The sequence below is a fragment of the Pan troglodytes genome, chromosome 6, assembly GCF_028858775.2.
Source record: "Pan troglodytes isolate AG18354 chromosome 6, NHGRI_mPanTro3-v2.0_pri, whole genome shotgun sequence".
NCBI lineage: Eukaryota > Metazoa > Chordata > Mammalia > Primates > Hominidae > Pan > Pan troglodytes.
Window position 1 is genome coordinate 93,007,700 of NC_072404.2, and position 18,603 is coordinate 93,026,302.

Genomic DNA, 18,603 nt, shown 5'->3' on the forward strand with positions numbered 1-18,603 from the left:
GGACTGGTACTACATGTTTTCAGTTGTCAAGGAAATATAGTTACAAACCTATTTGTGCTCACAATTTGTTTCTTAAAACAAAATTAAGAATTTGCTTTATTAAGTGATAATGTGACACTTTATGTTCTGAAAATTGCTAGTTTTCAAGAATGGGTCTTGCTAGTTAAGGGGGAAAATTTTTAAGTGTTAACAGTAAGAATTCTGTTCAGGAAATACTGCTTAATAAATGGCTCAGAATGTTTAAAAGATGACCATAAATATACCAGAAACAAAGGTGATAGACAAATATGTTTTGTGAAAATGTGTTGATTAAAATGTAGCAAACTCAGTTAAATTTTATAATTTAGAAAACTCTAAATTAAATCAGTCCTGATTTTTAACTATCATGTCTCATACTTAAAGCATCTTTACTGTTACTGTTACGATGAGACAATGATATAATTCCTGCAGGTCCTCTTTGTATAATCACATGTTTATAGTAAGCAATAAATAATGCAAAAATATGAACAAAAAATATAAACTGGTCTAACCTCTAACCTCATTCCTCTTGATTGCCAAAAACTAAAAACAAAATAAAACAACATCTTTCCCTTGAGATCTAAATAGAAAAAATATTTTCAACCTAGAATTTCACTTTGTATTATATAGGACTAAGAAATTATCATGTTTCCAAAGAGAAATTAGTGTATGCATGTAGAGCTATGCCTAAAATTAATTCCAGGAGAATTTCAATGCATTGTTTAATGATCTCAAGGTAGATCACTAATCATTGTTGAGAAAAGTTATAAAAATGGAATTTCAATTAAAACTCTACTGTAAGAAATTTTAATAACTAAGCAAGAAAAGCGAACTAGTATATCATGTTTGTACAATAAAATTGATAAGAGTTATGCAGGGCTAAAATGCAAGAAACAATAATATGTTTTACAAATAAGGGTGAAAATCAAGTTAAAGATTTCCTGAGTGATACAAGTTTTAAATAAGAGTCTACCTTGCCAGTTATTTTCAATGAAGTAAGCTTTACAGTGTTAAAATCATGACATATTATTTATTTCCGATGACAGGATAAAAATTTATGGAAATTCATTTAAATTCCCAGAATGCGCTATTTCCTACAGTTTTTCAACTATAACGATATTAACATTGACATTTGATAAAAATCATTCAAGTATAAATTTCCCCATTCTGAATAAGCAATCAAGTTAGTTAAATATTCCTTCTAGAATTTTTCATTTTTTTCCATTATTCAGTATACAATTTCTTCATATCTTTCCCACATAATCAAATGATTCCTCTTTATTGAATAATTCCCAAACAGCATAGAAAAAATGTAGTTTCCCATCATAAAAATAAATCTCCCCCTAATCTCACTTATCCTCCAGTGAAAGATTCATTTCTGGTTCCAACTTATAGTTAATTTCTTCAAAATACTGTCCATACTCTGTCTTCATTTGTTCACCTCTCATTTTCTCCTGAATCTACTCTATCAGTTAGAATTTTGTTTGGTTGCAGGTGGTAGAAAACCCAAACAACAGTGATTTAAATATGACAAATTTGACTTCTCCTTCTTGTAAACACAGTCCTGGGGTAAGTCCAAGGCTGGTGTGCCAGAGTAAGGATCATTACCGACATGAACACTTTCTATCTTGTAGTTGTTTATCCATCTTCAAAAGGTAGTCTCCATCGCATAGTCCAAACTCTAGCCATCACATCCCTTTTGTGGGCAACAATAATTAAGAATTAATAAAGAAGGGTATAACTATGGCTTGAATGTCCCCTGCTATACTCATGTTGAAATTTAATTGCCATTATGACCGTATTAAAAGGTGGGACCTTTAAGAGGTTACTAGGTCCTGAAGGCTCTGCCTTTATGATGGATTAATGCTATTGTCTTGAGAGTGGGCTCCTGATGAAAGGATGAGGTCAGCCAGCTTTCTTCTCTGTCTTGCTGTCAAACATGTGCACCTCCTCACCATGGATGCCTCCCCCCATGTTATGAGGCAGCAAAAAAACCCTCACCAGATGTGACCTCTCAAACTCAACTTTCCTGCCTCCAGAACCATGAGCCAAATAAGCTATTATTAATTAATTAACCAGTCTGTGGTTTGCTATTATAGCAGCAAAAAAAGGACTAAGAGAGTTGTGCCTTCTGCTTTTAAAGACACTTCATAGAAGGCCCCGTGTTCCTGACCTCTAAATTTTTGAGTGCCACAGGATTTAGACCTATGACTTCATCTGTTCTCCATCCATACTCACCCAATATAGCAAATTTGCAATGTGTCAACTTGGCTAAACTGAACTACCTTTCCTAGAGTTCCCTTTCGTGTTTATTTCCAATTTGGCTGAGTCGAAAAGGAGATTCTTGGGAGAATTGAAGGGTGGAAAAGAAACAACAGTCATTTTTGTAAAACACACTGGTTGCTTACATGTTGGTTTCAGTGGCAGCTTTCAGGCCTGCCACTGCTACACCTTCCAAGGAACCTCCTTCAGCGTCTCTGTCTCCTGGGCCAGGCGTGTGTCTTTAACTCCATGACTAAGGGCTCCAGCTTCTGCAGGACACCCACATCACCAAAATCAGAGGCGACAAGACCTGATACTTGTTTTCGTCTGTCTTCATTGGGTTCTTATTCATTGTTCATGCATGGAGGTTTTAGCTTGTTCTTTCTCTCTTTCGTTTTGTAAGCTTCTTTTCTGACTACCCACCCTCTGTACAACAAGCTGTATTGTTAGGCAGGAACATAACTACCTTATAATGACTTATTAATCAGCTTCCAAAAATGTATAATTTAAAATCCTTATGACAAATCCATATTTATCTTCTAGGGAAACTGCTTCTTCTATTGAACCCTGACTAGTACACCCTCTAGAAATCTCATCCAAGACCATGGTTTTTCATAACATCAAAGTGCTGAGGATCCCAAATTTATACAAATAAACTCAACCATTCAACCCTTTTCCACCAAATTACAGATTTTATATCCACTTGCCTTCCAGATATCTCCACTTGCATGTTTAATAAGCATCTGTACCTTAATATGTTCTGGTTTCTAACCTGCCCTTTATTCCCTCCATCTATAAACCTACTTCCTCCCTCTAAATAAATGAACACATCTAGGTCCCTTCCCACAAATGCTCTTCTGCTCCATGTCAATTAGGATAAAAATAAAATCCTTATAGTTGTCTAGGAGGTCTTTCTTGATGCGGACTCCTACTATATCTCTGAACTTATCTATCATTTTCTTTCTCCCTCACCCCATTCAAGACACATTGAGTCCCTTAATAATTCTCAACCTAGGTAAGCGTTCTCCTACTTCAGGGCCTTTGTGCATGCTGTTTTCTCTGGCTAGAAAGCTCATCCCTCAGAAATACATGTTTTACTCGTAGTAACTCTAAATTTTTATTGGAAGTCAAAAAGTTAAGAAAGTACAATGACTAAGAAAATAAATACTGAATATAATTGATTGTAATGTATAATGCTAAACACTAATTTCAACTATCTACAAGTATCTGTAATAATGATTTTAGCTGGAAAGAATTTTTTAAACCAATATTTAGAGTAAAAGAGCATATGTTGAATCCTGGTTTAATACTATGTGGCTCAGTGATGCCCATGATCAAAATATTTAACTTTTTCTGAGCATTATTTTCTATCACCTGTATCATAGATGTAGTAATAGTAACTTAAGTAGAATACATATTTTGAAACCCATATGATTATACTCAAACTTTTTATATACAAATATTTCTATATTTTTATATGTTCTTCATGTTAATATTAGCATATTCAAATATTTAAATAAGTTTTCCTGTTTCAATTTTTGGGTTATGAAAAGATCTGCATGAAAGTTTATAAATATGTTAGTTATTTTATTTGTACCATTTGAACAGTGGGTTATTTTTTTTTCCTTAAAAACTACTTCCTGGCTGGGCACAGTGGCTCATGCCTGTAATACCAGGACTTTGGGAGGCTGAGGCGGGCAGATCACAAGGTCAACAGATCGAGATCATCCTGGCCAACATGGTGAAACCCCGTCTCTACTAAAAATACAAAAATCAGCTGGGCATGGTGGCGTGCGCCTGTAGTCTCAGCTACTCAGGAGGCTGAGGTAGGAGAATCACTTGAACCCAAGAGGTGGAGGTTGCAGTGAATGGAGATCGTGCCACTGCACTCCAGCCTGGCAACAGAGCGAGACTCCGAAAAAAAAAAAAAAAAAAACCTGCCTCCTATAGGTACTTATGACAATAACATAAAAAGCATAATTGATTTTTCAGGATTGAAATAGCTTAGCTCTTGTATTATTCCTAATGTTTCATATTTTCAAAAGCATTGCTGTAAATACAGAATGTCTCCTGTGTACTGTTGAAGAGATGTAAGTAGCAACCTAATACCTCTTTATTCTCATTAATGAAATGAACGACCTCTGCAGAAAGTCAGTATACTCTTTTAGAATAAAAGAAAGTTAATATCTCATCAGAACCTTTAGATTACTTACCTTTTGACTTTCTTTCAATCCATCAGCCTCTCTTATCTTTACCTTCTCCTTATCCTGCTTAGAGTCTAACATTTCCCTATTTCAGTAATGCTATTGCCAATAGCCTAAACTACTTAGTCCCTCTCTCTTATTCTTCAACCATCAGGCAAAACACAAGCTCTGGATTAACATCATTATCTAATGACATGGTTTAGCTTTGTGTCCCCACCCAATTCTCATCTTAAATTTTAATCCCATAATTAATACCCAAGACTAGGTAATCTATAAAGAAAAGAGGTTTAATTGACTCACAGTTGTGCATGGCTGGGGAGACCACAGGAAACTTACAATCAGGATGGAAGGCACATCCCCACAGGTAATGAGGAGGAGCCGGTGGGAGGTCACTGAATCATGGGAGTGATTCCCCCATACTGTTCTCATGATAGTGAGTGAGTTCTCACAAGATATGATGGTTTTATAAGCATCTGGCACTCCTTTTCTCTCCTGCTACCTTGTGAAGAAGTGCCTTCCATCCTGCTTGTAAGTTTCCTGTGGTCTCCCCAGCCATGCAGAACTGTGAGTCAATTAAACCTCTTTTCTTTATAGATTACCTCGTCTTGGGTATTTCTTCATAGCAGTGTGAGAACGGACTGATACACCTGCTTTCTCTATGTCTAGACAAAAAGTAGCTAGGCATTGTCTCAAAAAGTCATGACAAGGAGGATGGATATTACACTGAAGGTATAAACAGTAACTCACTTGGGCTCCCTTCGCTGTCTAGCAAATTTAGGATCTTTAGCTATTAAACTCATAGTCTCACTCTTCTTGGTACTTTTTCCCAAAACATTCCTTCTCAAGTGTGTAAGCTACCCTTCCCCAAAATCTTTCCTAATTTATAGCATATAACCTAGATGTCTATTTCATAGAAAAAGCTAAAAACGTAACCGCATATATGCTTTTGTTTCCTGCACACATTTCTGTTGATTAATTGTTGATTAAGGAGGGATGTGGTATCCCTCCTTCATCTGCCATTGATATTTCTAGCTATAGGCTGAACTCTATTTCTTCCCCCTTCTTAGGAACTGTACATTATAAATTGCTTGTCCGCTTTCTCTTTCAATTGCTCTTTTTAAAGTAGATGTATAAATGTGCTCTAGTCTTCATATTAAAAAGAAAAAGAAAAACAGCAATCTTCCTTCAAACTCCTTTCCTCTATACTATCTATCTCCTCGACAGCCTCTTCCCTGTTACAGCAAAGCATTCTTTAACGTCCCCTTTACTCTCTTTTTTCTATACTTCATCTTTCTTTTCAAATTGTTATTGTCAGGCTGCTGATCCCATCACATCACTAAATAGGTGAGTGATGCTTTCATGTCACAAATCACTGCTCATTATTCAGCTCTCATAAAAAATATGCAAATAAAAAAGAAAAACTAAGAAACCAATGGCCTATAACTTCCATGTCAAGATTGTCCATGGTCTATAATAATTTCCCTCTGTCCAAGACCTACTCTCCTTAATTACCAACTTTACAAACGTTTATTTCTAAATAGTTTACTTTGAAAAAAAAAATTTTTTTTGAGTCAGGGTCTCACTCTGTCACCTAGGCTGGAGTGCAGTAGTGTAATCACAGCTCACTGCAGCCTTGACCTCCTGGGCTCAAGCAACCCTCCCACCTCAGCCTGCTGAGTAACTGGGACTACAAGCATGTGCCAACATGCCTGGCTAATTTTATTTTTAATTTTTTTCTTTTTTTAGAGATGGGGTCTCACTATGTTGCCCTGCCTCATAAACATGCATTTAAAAAAATTATTATCAATATTCTTACACCAAGCTTACAGATACTGAACCTATGAACTATGGTTTCCTAGATATGTTAGTTATCTGTCACTGAGGAACAACATTACCACAAACTCAGTGACATAAAACAACACACTAATTATCTCATAGTTTCTGGGGAAGGAGGCTGGCACAGCTTAGCTAGGTCCCCTGCTCAGGGTCTAGCAAGGCTGCAATCAGTGTCCGCTAGAGCTGAAGTCTCATTGTAGGCTCTGCAAGGGAAGGATCTGCTTCCAAGCTTACTCAAGTCGCTGGTTAAATTCAGCTTCTTGTAACTATAGGACTGAGGGATTCCGTTTCTTATAGCCTGTCACTCCAAAGGCTGCCCTCAGTCCTACAGGTCTCCCAGAGATTCTTGTTATGTGGGGTTCTCCAACATAGCCTCTAGTTTCCTCAAAGTGAACAAGGGAGACAGTCCAACAAGATGAGCACTACAGTCTAATATCATGTAATCATGCAATCACACAGACATAAATATATACATCCCATCACCTTTGCCATTATCTATTGGCTAGAAGGAAGTCATGTGTCTCACCCACACTCAAGGAAGAGGATCACACAAGGGCATGAACACTAGGAGGTGGAGATCACTGGGGTCACCTTAAGAATTTGTCTAACACTGAGGGGCAGGTCATGATGATGACGACCACCATCCTGTGGTGGGCCAGTGGATTCTCTTATGTCACAGAGTTCCTCATGCCTCCTGCAGACTCAGTGCACTTGTTCACAAGGAAAGCCATAGTTGGGAGTCATCAGCATGACCTTAGGTCTGGGCTCTTGGTGAGACCACCCAGCTGTGTGAATATGACAAGCTCCCAGCCCCCACCACCTTCCTTCCCAGAGCGCAAGGAGTGCAGGTGACCTCAAGTCCTGGCTGGGCCACAGACTCAGCCTGGCTGGCACCAGCGATGGCCCTGCAGTGGAGCTGTGAGGTGCACCACACAGGTCACCCTAAAACTTAGGCAGCCAACCTTCAAGATCAACATCGACTGTGAAGAGACAGTGAAAGTACTGAAAAAGAAAATTGAACCTGAAAAGAGGAAAGATGACTTTCTGGTAGCAGGTCCAAAAATCATTTTATGCAGGCAAAATCCTCAATGATGATACTGCTCTCAAAAAATATAAACTTGTTGAGTTTATGGTGACAAAACCCAAAGCAGTGACAAATACCAGCTCCAGCTACAACGCAGCAATCAAATCCTGCCACTGCTATGAAGTGAGTTCCTCCACAGCAGCTGCTGTGGCTCAGGCTGCAACCCTCATCTCTGCCTTTGCTCCCACATCCACACCTATATCTATCACCCCAGCACCAACAACAGCATGTCCTGAAACATGTACCTTCTAGTACAATGGAACAAGATAAACCTGCAGAAAAGTCAGCAGAAACACCAGTGGCTACTAGCTCAACATCAACTGAGAGTAGAGCAGGGGATTCTTCTCTGCCAAACCTTTTTGAAATTGCAAGTACACTTGTAAAAGGTCAGTCCTATGAGAATATGGTAACTGAGGTCATGTCAATGGGCTATACACAAGAGCAAGCAATTGTGCCCCTGAGAGCCATTTTCAACAATCCTGACAGAGCAGTGCAGTATCTTTTAATAGGAATCCCCGGAGGTAGAAAAAGTCAGGCTGTGGTTGAGCACCCCGCTCCTCCCCACCCAATCAAGTACTACTAGGACTCCTCAGTCTTCAGCAGTGTCTTCAGCTGCTGCAACTATGACAGCAACAACTACAAGTTCTGGGGAACATCCCGAAGAAATTTCACAGAATCAGCCTCAGTTTTGACAGATGAGACAAATTACTCAATAGAATCCTTCCCTGTTTTTCCAGCATTGCTATAACAGATAGGTCAAGAGAATCCTTAATTGCTGCAGCAAATTAGCCAACACCAGGAGCATTTTATTCAGATGGTAAATGAACTAGTTCAAGAAGCTGGTGAACATGGAGGAAGAGGTGGAAGTGGCAGGAGAGGAATTGCAAAGTTGGAAGTGGTCATATGAACTACATTCTAGTAACATTAGGTTAAAGAAGCTATAGAAAGGTTAAAGGCATTAAGATTTCCTGAAAGACTTATGATATGAGCATATTTTGTTTGTGAGAAGAATCAGTTTGGCTGCCAATTTTCTTCTATAGCAGAACTTGAATGAAGATTGAAAGGGACTTTTTTGTATCTTACACCTCACACCAGTGCATTACACTAACTATATCCAGTGGGTTGTCCAGAAAAACTTGGGATCCTACCCACAATACTTTGTATATGATAGATTTTTAGGGGTGGGGAGGGTGAGATCTAGGACATATAGGGCAGGGATGAATACAGTGCATGTACGCTTCAATTAGCAGGTGCTGCACATCCAAACGGTATGATTATACAGCCTGCTTTTGCAGGTCTTTATTTCTTCTACAAAGTAGGCGACTTTCCCTAGGTTTCACTCTTTTTAGTGTACTAGATTCAGAAATTTAGTGTAATGCCCTGTTTTATATTTCTTTGACTTAACATTGGTTTCAGAAAGAATCATTGGTATGTAGAATTTTCAGTCTGTTTCATGAAAACACTGGATAAGGGCTTTGTGGAATTAAAAGGAAACTCTATGGCAACTGTAAAGAGAAATGCGAAATTATTGATGGTTAATTGTTGCTGCTTTACAAAAGTTTAAAATTAATGTATAAGAAAGCCCATTCTTTCCTGTTAAATACATGGGGTGGGGTGGGGGAGAAAGGGAAGCTTTTCTTACAATGAAAATAACTACTTTAACTATTTTAAAATTTCTTGATAACTTAATTACAGGCCTTTTAAAATTTTTTTTTTTTTTGAAACAGTCTTGCTCTTTCACACAGGCTGGAGTGCAGTGGCCTGATCGTGGCTTACTGTAGCCTCGAACTCCTGGGCTCAAGTGATTCTCCTGCCTCAGGCTCCAAAGTAGCTGGGACTTACAGACACACACCACCATGCCTGGCTAATTTTTAATTTTTTGTAAAGACAAGGTCTTACTATGTTGCCTAGGCTGGTCTCAAATGCCGGGGCTCAAGCAATCCTCCTGTCTTGGCCTCCCAAAGTGCTGGGATTACAGGTGTGAAGTACCATGCCCGGCCAGATGTGCCCTTCTAACGTGATCTGAGAAGCTGTACGAGTATAGACAAAGTTATTTTCCTGTTTACATTTTTTGTTTGTTTGGGGGGAAAATTGGTATGTTTCTGATTACTGTTTACTTCATTGATGTATTGCAGTAAAAGTTTTAAAACAATTGTTGCTTATTTGCTTTTGATGTATCCCTTAGTGAAATTAGCACTTTTAGGTCCAATGAAGAAATGCAGTATTCTCTCTTCCTCTTTCCCTTTCTTCAGCAGAAATGTGTTTATCAGCAAGTTGTGGGTCAAACTACTGCCTTTAAAAAAAAAAAAAAAACTCACAAAATTCTGATTCGGATCAAAATTAATGCAAACATTTCAAAACTAGATTTCTGATATTTGTAAATGATTTTCTTTATTAGTTAAGAACGTATTGCCACTGAAATAATTAGTGTTGTATTGCTTTCAAAAAGAGAAGGGGGACAGAACTGTGATCCAGCATCCCTGGAAAGACTGATAAAATCTTTTGAAAGGACGAAGAGATATGTCTAGAAAAATACTTTTGAAAATATATAATCAAGATATCTCTTGGCATATTAAAGGAAAAATATTTTATAGCAAAAAAAAGTATCTGTCCACCGCAGCAAAACTTGTTTTTTCCAGTCTTACTATTTTTTTCCTTTTAGAAGAAGAAAAGGCAAAGCAACAAAATATCAGCAACAGACTCTGGTACATTTCAGATGTTCATCTTTAACATCAGTGTGTTTGCACCCTCAATCAGAAAACCCTAGAATTGGTTGAAAACTTGAGTGTGTTGGGGCTCAGAAAATGTAACCCTGGAATATGGTGCATTGACATGAAGCAGCCTCAAGATTTCTCTGATTCTCCCGACACCCCTGTGACACCCACCCCCTGTCTTTCAATCCTCTGTCTCTCCCAAAGCACTGAGTGAAGCTATTCTCTGAAGTTCCCTTATCTAGCTAGAAACCAGATCTGCAAAGAACACAATTGCCTTTCCTGAAATTTCATTAACCAGAGAAGATTAAAACTTGTATCGCAGAGAAAGAAACTGAAAATTAAACACCACACTTAAAGCCCAGATAAACTTCATCCCAACTATTGTCTGCTCTACATCCCATTCAATTTCCAAAGAAAATTATTTAGCAACTATTGTTTGAGCATTAGGCCTAATCTCCTCCTAAACATAATTTACTATCCCTCAAGTTGCCAAATTTTCCCCATCACTCTGCTTCTCCTGTGAAGGAGTGTATATATACATGCATCTGTACCTAATTGGGTTATTGGGTGATCATTTCCCTGTGACTTCCCCATGCTATGCACATTAAATAAATTTGTATGCCTTTCTCTCCTATTAATCTTCCTTTTGTCAGTTCATTTTTAACAAACATTCAGGAAATGAAGGGGGAACTTTCCTTCTTTGCCTCTACTAGTAGATTTCAAAGATCCACTCTTGAAAATAAGTGTCCTTTTTTATTTTTTTGAGGCAGAGTCTTACTGTGTTGCCTAGGCTGGAATGCAATGGTGAGATCTTGGCTCACTGCAACCTCTGCCTCCCAGTTCAAGTGATTCTCCTGCCTCAGCCTCCTGAGTAGCTGGGATTACAGATGCCCGCCACCATGCCCAGCTAATTTTTGTATTTCTAGTAGAGACAGGGTTTCACCATGTTGGCCAGGCTGGTCTTGAACTCCTGACTTACTGATCTGCCCGCCTCAGCCTCCCAAAGTGCTGGGATTACAGGTGTGAGTCACCATGCCCAGCCATAAGTGTACTTTTTGTAGGCAATAATTATCTCACCTGTAAGATGAAAATGTATCCTAGTGAGACACAAAAGTCTAGTGAGACACATTTTACTTAAATAAAAATTTTAAATGTTTATGTCATATGTGTAGCATTTTATTTGCCATTCGCCCTATTCTTTAAATAACGGTTTTGAAGTCATATATTCCTTGAGAAGCATTTGCTATTTTAAAGGGATTCCAATCAGTTATTACTAATCTTTTGGGGAAAAAAAATACAATAAAAAGGCAATTTAGGATCTATGTGAGCTAAAAAATAGATGGACCATATTCACTTCAGTTATCTTTACAACTGTGTTTCAATTGTCTCTCTTTTAATTACTGCCAATTTATTTAATGTACATAGCATGGGGGAGTCACAGGGAAATGATTATCCAATAACCCAATTAGGTGCAGGTGCAGGCATATATACACTTCTTCATAAGAAAAGGGGAGAGATGCGGAAAATTTGACAATTTGAAGGATGGTAAATTATTTTTACAGGGAAATTAGGAAAACCAGGCTTGTAGACTATGCAGTTTGCTGTTGTTTTTATCAACCTAAATAACAAATGGACAGGGATATGCTAAAAGAAATGATGTTTAGTTCAGAATAGGAACTGCAATGGGTATATGTGTGTCATAGTCCTCTCTGCATATTCAGAGATGTAAAAGAAAACAAATGTTTTTAAAGAAAAAAATGAAGAGGATTACATAATTGTTGTGAGATAATTATCCTTAGTTGCAAAGATTAATAACAAGGGTGGAGTTAGTGCAAAATTGGATAGGCAATTGCTGGGTAGATGTTCTGGCAGAAGTTTTTTGATTTATTTGTTTAGTTAGTTATTTAGTTAGCTAGTTAGTTATTTGCATAAGGTTGTGGTGGCTTTTGTGCAAGGTTATAGCTTTTGCAGAGTCTTTTGTGATAGATTTTTTTTTAATCAGACAATTGTTCATGAAAACCATTCCTTCATGTCCTTTCTCTGCTCCATTTTTCAGGGTTTTTTTCTTTTTCTTTCTTTTTTTTTTTTTTAACACAAGTGACTATTTTTATTCTGACAGTTTTTAACATTGTTTATAGGTAGATTTTAGCCAAGTTGTAACTAAAATTACATCTAACTTAATAATTTGCTGTTGTCTTCAATAAAAAGTCACTCTTTCATAAAACTATGCATAATTGTATGTTGGACACAAGAAGGATGTTAGATTATCCAGTCATTGAAGGATCAATTATATGTCATCTATAAGGCAATCCTCGCAGCATAAATCCTAAGAATAGCTTTATATTAAGGAACAAATAATACATACATATGCTGCATGCAAGCACACACAGCCCGTGAACAAATTTGGAGAATTTGAAGAAAGCTTTGAAGAAATGCTTATAACTTAGATTAAAATTAAGTTTAATTATATAAAGTATTAGATTTTTGGAATTTAGACAATTTAAAAATGAATTAAAATTTAACTGAAATTCCACTCTTTGGTTCTTTCCCTTCCTAACCTGGAAGACAATGAACTATTTTTCTAATGAAAATAAATATATTGGCATCATCATTTTTACTCATAACAGTAAGTGAAGGAAAGTCAGAATTGCAAATCATACACTTTTGGTAAAAAGCCAATACAATTACAAACTTTATTTCAGTGTTTTAATACTTGGTGTAGGATTGAGCCTTGAACAACATGGGAGTTAGGGGTGCCATCCCCCAAATTGTCAAAAATTTGCATATACATAAACAGTCAACACATATTTTCTATGTTACATGTATTATACACCATATTCTTATAATAAGCTAGGGAAAAGAAAATGTTATTGAGAAATCACAAGGAAAAGAAAATACATTTGCAATATTTTACTGTCTTTGTCCATACAATAGTTTACGTTGTCTATTTCCTAGGTGAATCATCTGTCTGAAATGGGTGGGGGGGGCAACCCCAGTTGCAGGCCTCGATCTGTGCTACACGTCAAGCAATTCAGCTTTTTCTTATAATGTCATGACTTCTCTGCTTCCTGGGAGCACTTCCAGCATCACTAGTGACACTTTGTATGGGTCCCATGGTGTTATTCCAGGTTTAAGGTACTGCATTAAGCACAATGAAAAATGAAGAACTATGGAAGAGCACTTTTTACTGCTACACACAATTTAGTAGAGAAATGAACTGCTCACATGGAGATGACTGGTGTCATCTGGCATTTGAGCAGATACCCCCAACAGTTGAGCTCCTGCAATAGCAACAGGAGGTGGCTGGGAAATCATTGCAGTAGTATAGTATGCGCTACAGTTAATTTTATGCAGTTATGACTTAATACTGCCTCTTTACATTTATTTACATTTCTCTCTATTGCAAATGTTGCCATGTAAGGTCATGTGTGCCTAAGTTTTGATGAATTTTATCTTTTTATAAATTTATGGGTATGTTATGGTACTAAATGATAAAAAGACTGTCTACATATATTTTATGCATTAATGACATACTTAGATTATTCTTAATTTTTCATATTTGTAGGCCACGTGTTTTGTCTTTTTCAAATTGTCATAATCTCAAGAAATAGTTAAAATATATTTGCTGAATAAATCCACCTATACACGGATCTGCACAGTTCAAACTCGTGTTGCTCAAGGGTCAAATGTATTATCTTTGTCATCACACCTCTACAGAGATTTTTAAATATTTTCAAACAGGAGGGACCACACCGTTTTCACAATTTGTTTCTGTTTTTCTTCATGCAGGTAATATACAATGAACATCCTAGTAGCTATTCTGTATGATCTCAATAACTTTTTATTGTCTTAAATTATTATGATTACACTGGGTTTGAGATCACTTTCCTTCTATTTTGCATTACAGGAACATACCAGAAGAATTAGGATTTTTCAAATACCTTATACTTACTTTTAAAAAAAGCTTTTTAAAATATGCATTAACTTTACAATGAAAAATGTACCTAGTTATCTCTCCTTTGTGTATATAAGTATCCACCCTTCCTGGAGGTGATTCTTCAATTAATGCTCTTCAATTGAGTAGCATTAAATGAGGTCCTTCTGTACTCTATAATTGGGCATGTCTGCAACCACTCCTTTTTTAAGGTTTAGTTTGTTATACTGAGTAATCATTATACATTCTCCTAACTTTCAGTCATCTTCACAGTGTTTTCTACAGGTCTTTTAAAATACCAAAGCCTAAGGAATTGCAACAGATCCTTATATTAGAATATTAGGCTGTCCTTTAAAATTATGTATTTTGGAAGCCCATTTATAGATACATAAAAAGTTTATGAAATAGAATTACCTGGGAAAATTAGAATATAAAATTATATATACAGTAATGGTTGTGTATACTTACAAAAACATAAGAAATAGACTGAGAGTTTAACAGTGTGTCTCAGGAGGAAATAATTTACATAGCTTAAATATTTTCATTTTTTAATATATTCTATAATAAGCACATATTACATACATATATTTATATATAAATATGTACATATATATTTTATATACATACCCACATATATTACATATATATGTTACATATGCATAGATAATAATGAGAATTTATTTTCTTTTCATGATTGTCTTATTTTGTTGTCATTTTGTCTTTAACATGGTTTCCAGGAGTTTGAAACTAGATTCCTTTTATTTGCAATTCTACTTTTGGCTTCTCAGATATTTTATTAACTCTGCATAGAATATCACCTTATGGAAGGTTAAACTGCTTTGGATCAGAGGCCATTAAACTGCAGCAAACAAGCTAAATCTGGTAGCCCACAGTGACCTAGGAGAATTCTTACATTTTAAGTAATGAAAAAGTATTCAAGGAAAAATAGTTAGAATACTTTTTGGTGACATGTGAAAATTAAATTTCAGTGTTCATAAGTAAAGTATTATTGAAACACAACCATAGAGTTGTTTTCATATTATCTCCAACTGCTTTTGCACTACCCCTTCAGGGTTAAGTAGTTAATGGCTTATAAAGTGAATGGCTTATAAAGCTTAATATATTTACTATTGGGTCATTTTCAGAAAGTTTGCTGACCCTTTTCATGATCGTTGTTCCTTAAACTGTGTATGTATACAAATCATAAGAGGAAATTCATAAAAATGCAGATACTGATTCTGCGGCCTATAACTCTGCATTTCAAACAAGCTCCAGGTGATGTCAATTATTGCTCTTCCACGAACCACACTCCAGGTAGTAAAGCTCTGGATAGCCATTTTGATGCAATATGCAAAATGTAAGAGTTATTTGAAACCATCATTCCCAGGATGTTTTCTAGTGCGTGTGTGTATGTGTGTGTGTGCACGTGTGTGTGTGCACATGTATGTGTGACTTCACATCCCTCTTTTACTGAAAATCAGTAATAATGGATCTGGGTAAGTGGTTTAAGTAAAGATAGGAAAAATATATGATAAAAGAAATGGTTACAGAGCATTGATCTCCAGTTAATGTCTACTGGAAAATTTATAAATGTCATAGAATATATAAAATATTCAATATAATGACATATGCCAGGATACTGAGACTGAATTTTTTTTCTTTTTTCTTTTCTTTTTTTCTAGAGGCAGGGTTTCACTCTGTCACCAGGCTGGAGTGTAAGTTCTCCTTTTTTATGTAATAATAATAAAAAAAAAGTTATGTGCGTACAAAGATATTTAAATGTTCACTCCTTACATACTAATAATAAATGTGCATATAAAATCTGTAAAAATTATTAGGTTATAATTATTTAGTTCTTTTCCTTTTTTGAGAAAATTATCTCAAACTAGTTTACAAAAACAAACCAACTACCACCCAAAAACGAGTAGCTCTGGTAATTTATTATAAGTGTTGGCTATACGCTGTAGCAATAGCTCTAGGCCACTCTTTCTCACCATTAACAGAGGGACAAAGTAGGCTATTGTGTTAGAAGAGCTTTTCCAGGGAGGAACTCTGTTTGGATTCTTCTCCCTTTCTAAATTGCTTCCTTTTTCCTAAGGCTGGTAAGGTAAAAATGAGTTTGTGATTACTTCTCCATGGGAGGTCCCTTTGTCCCTGTAAGATTCAGGGAAACCAGGGAAAGGAGATCTGTAGTGGTTAGCTTATAGTAGCTCTTCTCTAGGCCTTAGGAGAACTATTATTTTACTTGGGTCAGGATTCTTTGTCTCTAGTCACAGAAGGTTGCACCAAGGAACAAGATTAGGAAAAAGACCAGTAAGCTAATTTCAGTTTAGACCTTAAGCTAGAGAGCCAGTAGAATTCCTATAGTATTTGGAGATCATAAAAACAAATCAACATAAATAAATGTACATTTACGTTTACATTAGAGTGCATTCCTGAAAAATCTGGTACATTTGAAAAACATACAAAAGTAATTTTTGGTTTATATGTAAAATAGAATGAAATTCTAGGTTCAAATAATCATGAGTGGTTTTTTTTGTTTTTGTTTGTTTGTTTTTCTGAGACAGAGTCTTGCTCTGTCACCCAGGCTGGAGTGCAGTGGCGCGATCTCGGCTCACTGCAAGCTCCGCCTCCCGGGTTCACGCCATTCTCCTGCCTCAGCCTCCTGAGTAGCTGGGACTACAGGCGCCCGCCACCGCACCCGGCTAATTTTTTGTGTTTTTAGTAGAGGCGGGGTTTCACCGTGTTAGCTAGGATGGTCTCGATCTCCTGACCTGGTGATCCGTCTGCCTCAGCCTCCCAAAGTGCTGGGATTACAGGCGTGAGCCACCGCACCCGGCAATCGTTTTAACTGTATGAATGTCAAGCTGTTAAGGGGTGTCCTAGTGAGAGGTGACAGTGTGCTGGCAGTCCTCACAGCCCTCGCTCGCTCTCGGCGCCTCCTCTGCGTGGGCTCCCACTTTGGCGGCACTTGAGCCCTTCAGCCCACCGCTGCACTGTGGGAGCCCCTTTCTGGGCTGGCCAAGGCCGGAGCCCACTCCCTCAGCTTGCAGGGAGGTGTGGAGGGAGAGGCGCGAGCGGGAACCAGGGCTGTGTGCGGGGCTTGCGGGCCAGCTGGAGTTCCAGGTGGGTGTGGGCTTGACTGGCCCCACACTCGGAGCGGCCGGCCGGCCCTGTGGGCCCCAGGCAATGAGGGGCTTAGCACCCGGGCCAGCGGCTGCAGAGGGTGTACTGGGTGCCCCAGCAGTACCAGCCCACCGGCGCTGCGCTAGATTTCTCGCCGGGCCTTAGCTGCCATCCCTCGGGGCAGGCCTGGGGACTGCAGCCCGCCATGCCTGAGCCTTCCCCCACCTCCGTGGGTTCCTGTGCAGCCCGAGCCTCCCCGAGGAGCGCCACCCCCTGCTCCACGGCGCCCAGTCCCATCGACCACCCAAGGGCCGAGGAGTGCAAGCGCATGGCGCAGGACTGGCAGGCAGCTCCACCTGCAGCCCCAATGCGGGATCCACTGGGTGAAGCCAGCTGGGCTCCTGAGTCTGGTGTGGACGTGGAGAATCTTTATGTCTAGCTCAGGGATTGTAAATACACCAATCGGCATTCTGTATCTAGCTCAAGTTTTGTAAACACACCAGTCAGCACCCTGTGTCTAGCTCAGGGTTTGTGAGTGCACCAATCCACACTGTATCTAGCTGCTCTGGTGGGGCCTTGGAGAACCTTTATGTCTAGCTCAGGGATTGTAAATACACCAATCCGCACTCTGTATCTAGCTCAAGGTTTGTAAACACACCAATCAAGGTTTGTAAAAACACCAACCCTGTGTTTAGCTCAAAGTTTATGAGTGCACCAATCCATACTCTGTATCTAGCTGCTCTGGTGGGGCCTTGGAGAACCTTTGTGTCTATACTCTATATCTAACTAATCTGATGGGGACGTGGAGAACCTTTGTGTCTAGCTCAGGGATTATAAAAGCACCAATCAGCGCCCTGTCAAAACAGACCACTTGGCTCTACCAATCAGCAGGACGTGGGTGGGGCCAGATAAGAGAATAAAAGCAGGCTGTCTGAGCCAGCAGTGGCAAGCCGCTGGGGTCCCCTTCCATACTGTGAAAGGTAGCTTTGTTCTTTTTCTCTTTGCAATAAATCTTGCTGCTGCTCACTCTTTGGGTCCACACTGCTTTTATGAGCTGTAACACTCACCGCGAAAGTCTGCAGCTTCACTCCTGAAGCCAGCGAGACCACGAGCCCACCGGGAGGAACGAACAACTCCAGACGCGCCGCCTTAAGAGCTGTTAACACTCACCATGAAGGTCTGCAGCTTCACTCCTGAGCCAGCGAGACCACGAACCCACCAGAAGGAAGAAACTCCAAACACATCCGAACATCAGAAGGAACAAACTCCAGACGTGCCACCTTAAGAGCTGTAACACTCACCGTGAGGGTCCGCGGCTTCATTCTTGAAGTCAGTGAGACTAAGAACCCACCACTTCCGGACACACTAGCTCCCAGAGCTTCCAACATGGTGGCGGGCTGCTTCCAACGTGGCAGAGGGCCCCTT

At 38.6% G+C, this 18,603-nt stretch overlaps 1 pseudogene; it reads left to right on the forward strand.

Annotated features, from left to right (window-relative positions):
- Positions 1 to 7,259: 7,259 nt before the first annotated feature.
- Positions 7,260 to 8,465, forward strand: LOC100613648 (UV excision repair protein RAD23 homolog B-like; annotated as a pseudogene).
- The last annotated feature ends 10,138 nt before the right edge of the window (positions 8,466 to 18,603 follow it).